This window comes from Condylura cristata, unplaced genomic scaffold (genome assembly GCF_000260355.1).
Source record: "Condylura cristata isolate star-nosed mole 26May11 unplaced genomic scaffold, ConCri1.0 scaffold00013, whole genome shotgun sequence".
NCBI lineage: Eukaryota > Metazoa > Chordata > Mammalia > Eulipotyphla > Talpidae > Condylura > Condylura cristata.
Window position 1 is genome coordinate 8,678,973 of NW_004567114.1, and position 6,441 is coordinate 8,685,413.

The following is a 6,441-nucleotide window of genomic DNA, read 5'->3' on the forward strand; positions in this document are numbered from 1 at the left end:
CACTAAAAAGCTAAGTCACCTCTGCATGAGTTCGATCCCCGCCGGCCCCGGAGGTGACCACATGGCGCGGCAGACCTCTCCTGTCCTGCCCGCTGCTCCCCTCAGCAGTGTATTTCTTCAATTGGCCTGTTCTGCTCCCCACCCTGTCTCTGGTGAATCCTCTCACCACCCCTGCACCTCTGGCCTGTACCCCAGCTCTATATGCATAAATAAATAAATCTTAAAAAAAAAAAGTTTCTGAAAACAGTTCCATGCCTTGTCACTTAGGACTGTGCTGTGGCCAGTGCGTTTCAGGGCTGAGCCGCTTGAAGGGGGAGGAGAGACACTGGGGGAGGGCAGCTGGGGGGATGCTGGCCTGGGAGGTGTCTCACCAGCCTGACAACTGGAAATGAGGTCCAGGAGGAAGGCAGGAGGCGAGGCGGCAGGGAGGGCGCCTAGACGGCACACGGGGTGAAGTGGGGGTGGGCCTGGGAGGTGGAGGAGATGCTGACGGAGTGGCCTGGGATCACTGAAGGAGGTTGGCCTTCGCCTGGCCTTTGGGAGCCCTGAAGACTGGGGGTTGCCCAGTCAACACTGAGCATGACCGCAGGAGTGGTCAGGGGGCCCCTCAGAGTCCTCCCGTATATTGTGTGCAAAGCGCTGACTTCAATGGTATAGGAACAGAGCAGACGTGCGGGGGTGGGGTGCGACAGGACAGGAGAGGTCGGCTCCCAGGGACACGACCAGCGAGGCCAGGGCACTCGTGACTTTTCCTGCACAGAAGGGGTGCAAGAGGGGCGGAGGCAGACGAGGAGTTTGGCTCTGGCATGTAGAGGGAGAGGAAGGAGCCGGGGGTGGGGATCTGTGAGGATCTGGACACTCGGGTGCAGGTAGCAGGAGAAAGTGCTTGGTGCTTGCAGGGGAGAGCGGGGTGAGGACAGCCGGCGGGACAGAGAGCAGGGGCAGGACAGAGACAGGGACAGGTGGGACAGAGACAGAGGCAGGACAGGGACAGGCGGGACAGAGACAGAGGCAGGACAGGGACAGGCGGGAGTAGGTGGAAAAGGCCGCCCTGGGGAGGACTAGGGGAAAATGTCCAGCAAAGATAGTGGAAACCCAGAGAGAATTGAGCTACTGCAAAAGAGGCCCAAGGAGTGAGCGCTTGCTGAGGTACTGGCACCCAGAAAGGTGAGTCAGCCCGGGGAGAGCTCCAGCTGGAGCCTGGCTGCCTTGCACGGCCTTGTCGGGGCCTTGCATGTGGTGACAGCCGACATCGACCGCCAGGGTCGGGGAGGTAGGCAGTGTAGACCATTGGAGTAGGTGATTCTTTCAGGAAGCTGGGCTCTGACGAGAAAGAGCAAGACAGGGAAACTGAAGAGAGAATTCAGACAAATAGGGGATCAAGACCGGAGATTTCTCAGCCTGGAGCGACTGAGCATGTTTAGGTTGCAATGGAAATGTTGGCGAACAGTTGGCAAATTGGAAGAGGGTGCAGGGGAGATAAGAGGGTGCCCGGAGCATGGGGGCAGGTGAGTGGGGGCAGGAGCAGACCTCCTCCCGGATGGGCAGGGTGGCCCTGTGAGAGTTTCCTGGAATCTCAGTTTTGTAGTTTTATCAATGGGCAGGATGCATTTCAGTCAATGACAGTGAATTGATACTGACAATGAAATGGAGGTTTTAAAAAAAGGGTTGAGGAAAGGGCCTGTGGAGACGGCAGCGGGACAGGTATAGGTAAGGGTTTCCAGGAAGCCTCGGGGACCCAGTATAGTAAAGGCCCAAGCAGATGTGGGGGACCCATTTCTCCAGTGGCAGTCTGTACCCCAGGAAGGCAGGGCAGCAATGTTCCAGAAGTGGGGTTCAGCTGGGAGATTTCATACAGAGGAATAAGTGGAAAAGAAGGATAAAGAAATGCGAGTTATTCAGCAAAATGGACCACGACCGTGAAGAAAGCCTGTTCCCGGGTCCAGTGTCCCTGGGTCAGGAGGGGCCACGCTCGCGGCTGGTCTGGACTATATTCCCTCCTCAACAAAGTGACTAGAGACAGCTGACATAATAATGGAAAGGACAAGATTTTTTAGAATTACACAGGGGCTCCAAAAACCATCCTTGCCACTTCCCTATGAGCTCAACTTTTGTATTTATAAAAAATTAAAAATACACGCTTTGCAGACCTTGAAAGGAGTCAATGAGATGACAGAAGTACAGCACTCCAGGTGGGCTGTAAACTCCAGGCACCTGTCTTGTCAGTTACTGCTCTAACTTCTGCCTCTAGCAGTGGGTCCAGGACACATAGTGGGCTCTCAGTGGATAGATTCCCCTCTGCCTGCTAGGCCATATTCATCAGGGCACCTTCTTGGTCCTGAAGTAAGCAGCCTGCGATGACTGGCACCCTCTTCCTTGACTGAGCCGATCTCAATCCCTTGCAGTAATGACGTCATAACAGGAACCCACACATTCTTTCATTGAGGGTCTTAGAGTTCCTCTTCCTTGACACTTACTTTCCTGAGATCATTAGGTTGAAAGTAAGTGTCAAGGATGGTGAACTCCAAGACCACAGACATTCAGAACCTCGTAACTGTCTGTCCAACCACCCAACAAGTAGCTTGGCTTCTCTGTCACAGCCATGGGGGTTCGGTGCTGAGGCGGGGAGCAGACACCCTCCTTAACACATGATGATCGACCGCACGGGCATGGAAAGAACACAGGGCCCTTTCTCAGTTCAGCCATCAAGACAAGGATAGCGCCTCTCTGGTGACAAGGGAGTGTGGAACTCACACTGCACACTGGAAAAGTGGCTGCCTCGCCCAGTGGGCCAGCTTGCAGGAGATGATCGCAAGGTCCCCAGGAGTGTTTATATGACAGAGTTAAGAGCCAGCCCTGTATTTTGTTGAGGAACAAACCTAAGGGTAAAGCTAGCATCAATAGACAAGAAATAGACCAAGGGGGACAGAGAAGCTGGCAGACTGCAAAGGAATTCACAACTTCAAAACCACTTCCAATTAAGGTCTGCAGCAAAAGGAACAGAGACCCCGAACACTCCCTTTTCCTATCTCCCTCTTTACCTATTAGTTTAGAATTACTCCTACATTTCCTGGGCATATTTGGTTGGCCCAGCAAGAGACTACATTTCCCATGCTTACCTCAGCTAAATGTGCCAAAGCTCAGGCCAGTGGGATATGAGTGAAAGGACATGGACAGTTTCTGGATTTCATCATTTAGCAGGGGACTCTTTGCCTCCATCTCCTCCTCCCTCCAGGCAGGGCAGAAGGTGGGTGTGTATTAAGTCAGCTTTGACTATATGAGGAGAAGGATATTCTACGGGATGGACAACAGCCCAGTGGAGGGAACCTGGGTTCCTGAGTGACTCTATGGAGCAGAGCTATTCACCACGCCTGGGCTGACCATCTGCCTCCTAGCCATAAGGTGAAAGAGAAGCATCTTTCCTTTTAGAGCAAATGTACTGTGGGGTCTTCTTATAACAAGTTACCTAGCACCTGAACTAATACAGTGTTTCCCAAAAGTACAAATAATAATTTCAGTACTGATAGCAATATTTGTTGAAAGTTTACTGTGTACCAGGCATTGTTTTAAATATGTTACATATATTACCTCATTGAATCCACACAACAATCTCTAGCTAAGGACTGTTAACCCCATTTTTTAAAAAATGGGGGCACAGGGAGCTTAAGTACTTATCTAAACACTCATAGCTGTTGAGTAGCCTAACCAGCAGTCAAACTAACATGCTACAAGGAAAGCATATCCTTCGTCACTGTTTTTCAAGGCATTTTTTTTTTTTTAAGATTTATTTACTTACGCATACAGAACTGGGTACAGACCAGAGGTGCAGGAGCAGTGAGAGGATTCACCAGAGACAGAGTGGGGAGAAGAACAGGCCGACTAATGAAGTACACTGCTGAGGGGAGCAGTGGGTGGGCCAGGAGAGTTTGCTGCGCCATGTGGGTCACCTCCAGGCTTGGGATCCAACCCCACAGTGGGTGTGACTCGCTTGCAGCTTGCAGTGCTGTGCTTTAACCTGTTGTGCCACCAGGAAGGCCCTCAAGGTGTAACTTAATAATTCCATCAGTCAAAAAGAAAATTCAGTTTTCCAGAGAGCTGTACCTGACCACACAGATTTCTACAAAATTACTGCAAGACTGAAGCAAGTCATTTAACTTCTCTACTAGTTGATTTTTCACCACAAGAGCACAGGGAAGGGGCCTCAAACTACTGACCTCATGGAGACGTAAATTCCTGTATGTTTAAGAAATGCTTTGAAAGCTATAATATGTGCAGAAAGGAAATTATGCCTGAAGGCAGGCTGGGAAATCCTTAAAACTAAAAACAAAATACACTCTTTTTTTTTTTAAATGCAAATACCATCTAGCAATCTGGCAGATGGCCTGCAAAGGCTGCAGAGTCTGCTAAGGAGAAGGGGGTGCTTGGTTTTGCACATGTCACCCTCAACTGAAAGAGGGAGAGAGTAACTGAAATGAACTGCAAGAGAGCATACCTGTGTTTCTGGCTTAACACACCCCTTGTCCCCCCATACAGAACGCCACACTTCTTTCAATAGAAGAAAAGCAATACTCCCCAGAACAACATAGCAATCTGCAATGCCAATGAGAACCAGGGGGTGGGGGTGGGGGTACAGGAGGTGGGGAGTGGGGATGGCTCCTGGGAGGTGCAGGAGGTGGGGATGGGTGGAGGAGAAAATGCTTCCAGTGTGAGCGAGAAGGGCCTTTGCTGAACAGGCAGCTCCCCACTCAGCTGGCCTTGCCATGTGGGCATGATGCTGACAAATTCTCTAGTCACACACAACATTCCCCCATTTTCCAAGGGTGCTTGCATTAAAAGTAAAACATGCTGGGGCCACCCAGGGATCTCCTGGGATCTAGTCCAGCAGGGAAGTGTAGCCGAGTCTCAAAGGTGCTTCATTAGCGTTATATACGGGTCAGGACACTGTGGCTCCTACCCCACCAGGCCGCTGGCCCTGTCTCACCTGGCCTCACCCACCTTCCTCACCCTGCTGCCACTCCAGTTGTTCTTTGACTCTCTTCTCTGACCTCTCCTTCCAGTGCTCTAGGCTTATACACGTTTCTCTTGGAAATGCAAACTAACTTCCCTCCTCTATGGCCAGGGGCCTGACCATCTGTCTGCTTGCAGGCTCTCCCCTGCCCTCCCCCAGCACCCGATAAGGTCCACACGAGTCCCTAGGAGCTAAGGTGGGCTCCGTTAGTGCTCAATCAGCCTTGCTGAGGGCATAGGGAGATGCCCCAAAGTCACACCACTCTCCAGTCACCTGTGCTTGGGGTTCCATCCTGCTCTGGCCCAGACGAGGTCGGCACACCCCTGGCAGAGGAAGGCTCCCAGAGGACTTGCAGACTGCACCTCCTCCGTCTGCCTCCGCCCCACTTCCTGCCTCGAGGATCCCTGCTTGTATCCTGTAGGTGCTGGGGAGTTCGCGCCCCCACTTTGGGGCCCCTGCACCCTCACTGCTGCCCGGTTTTGACCACTAGCTTCTCCTCTTCACCCTGAGCAGTTAGCCCAGACTGACAATTAACATGTCAGTTTCAGTTTCACTTTCTCAGCTTTCACAGGACCTTGGTCTTCTCAGGGCTACTATGGGCCAGAAAGGCCCACTTGGGAGGGCCGGCAGAGGAGAGAAGTGCTGCTCAGGCCAGAGGTGTGGTCAGTGGGCAGATGCCACCCATCGGTGAGCTGCGCCTGGCATCTCAGAGAGGAGCAGCCCTCCTGTGGAGAATGTCAGGACTCTTCTGCCCTGTGAGTGGCTTTGCCCCTTCAGCTGTGGGGAAGTGGGGCTGGGGACCTTTCGAGACCCCTTGGCTCCTCAAGTGGGAGGTGTGGGTGGGTGTGGCCTGGGGCAGAGCAGGGCTGCTGTGCTCAGTGCCTTGCTGACTTACTGTTTGTTTGGTTCGTCTGGTCGGCTACAAACAGTTCCTCTCTTTGTTTCCACCGCCTTGCAGCCTTGCAGAATGCTGCTTACAAAGCTCCCTTTTCTTCTGCTCCTTGCCAGCCTGTCCTTGTGCAGGGCTCGGGCCTGCAAGCCCAGGCCAGCCCCAGCCTGACTGTCTGGGCCTGCTCAGCAGCAGTGCCCTTGAGGCCAGTCTGGTGGCTGGGGCCTCCTGGAGGCTGCCAGCCCCAGTTCTTAAAGACACAGCGCTTCTGACAGCTCAAGGCCGTTCCGCTGTGATCCTTGCAGGAGTAACCTGCATAGCTCAAGCCTGGTGCACCACCATGTCGGGGGAGGGCCGAGATGTGGGGGGAGACTTTGAAAACTCCGAGGCCTGTGTTGCAGACCTGCAGTCTGATGTCCTGACCCAGGCGTGCAGCCTGTCACCACCCATGTTCCCAGCTCCTAAGGGACTTCAAGGTACAGTCTGTCCTGGGAGTCCCCATCCGTGCGTCTCAAGCTTCAGTTTGTTCAGGAGCCACTTGGGG

General features: G+C 53.0%; 1 protein-coding gene across 2 annotated transcripts in view; it reads right to left on the reverse strand.

The window, feature by feature from the left end:
• Nucleotides 1-6,089, reverse strand: part of LOC101632863 (chromosome unknown open reading frame, human C14orf159) — a 56,173-nt gene extending 50,084 nt beyond the window's left edge. The window contains exon 1 of one of the 2 annotated variants that reach the window (XM_004682043.2): nucleotides 5,904-6,089. The gene's annotated coding sequence lies outside the window, so the exon portion shown is untranslated. Of the gene's footprint in view, nucleotides 1-5,281; nucleotides 5,316-5,903 lie in introns of those variants that run through there. The other variant, XM_012724578.1, reaches the window with a different exon arrangement.
• Between the last annotated feature and the right edge of the window lie 352 nt (nucleotides 6,090-6,441).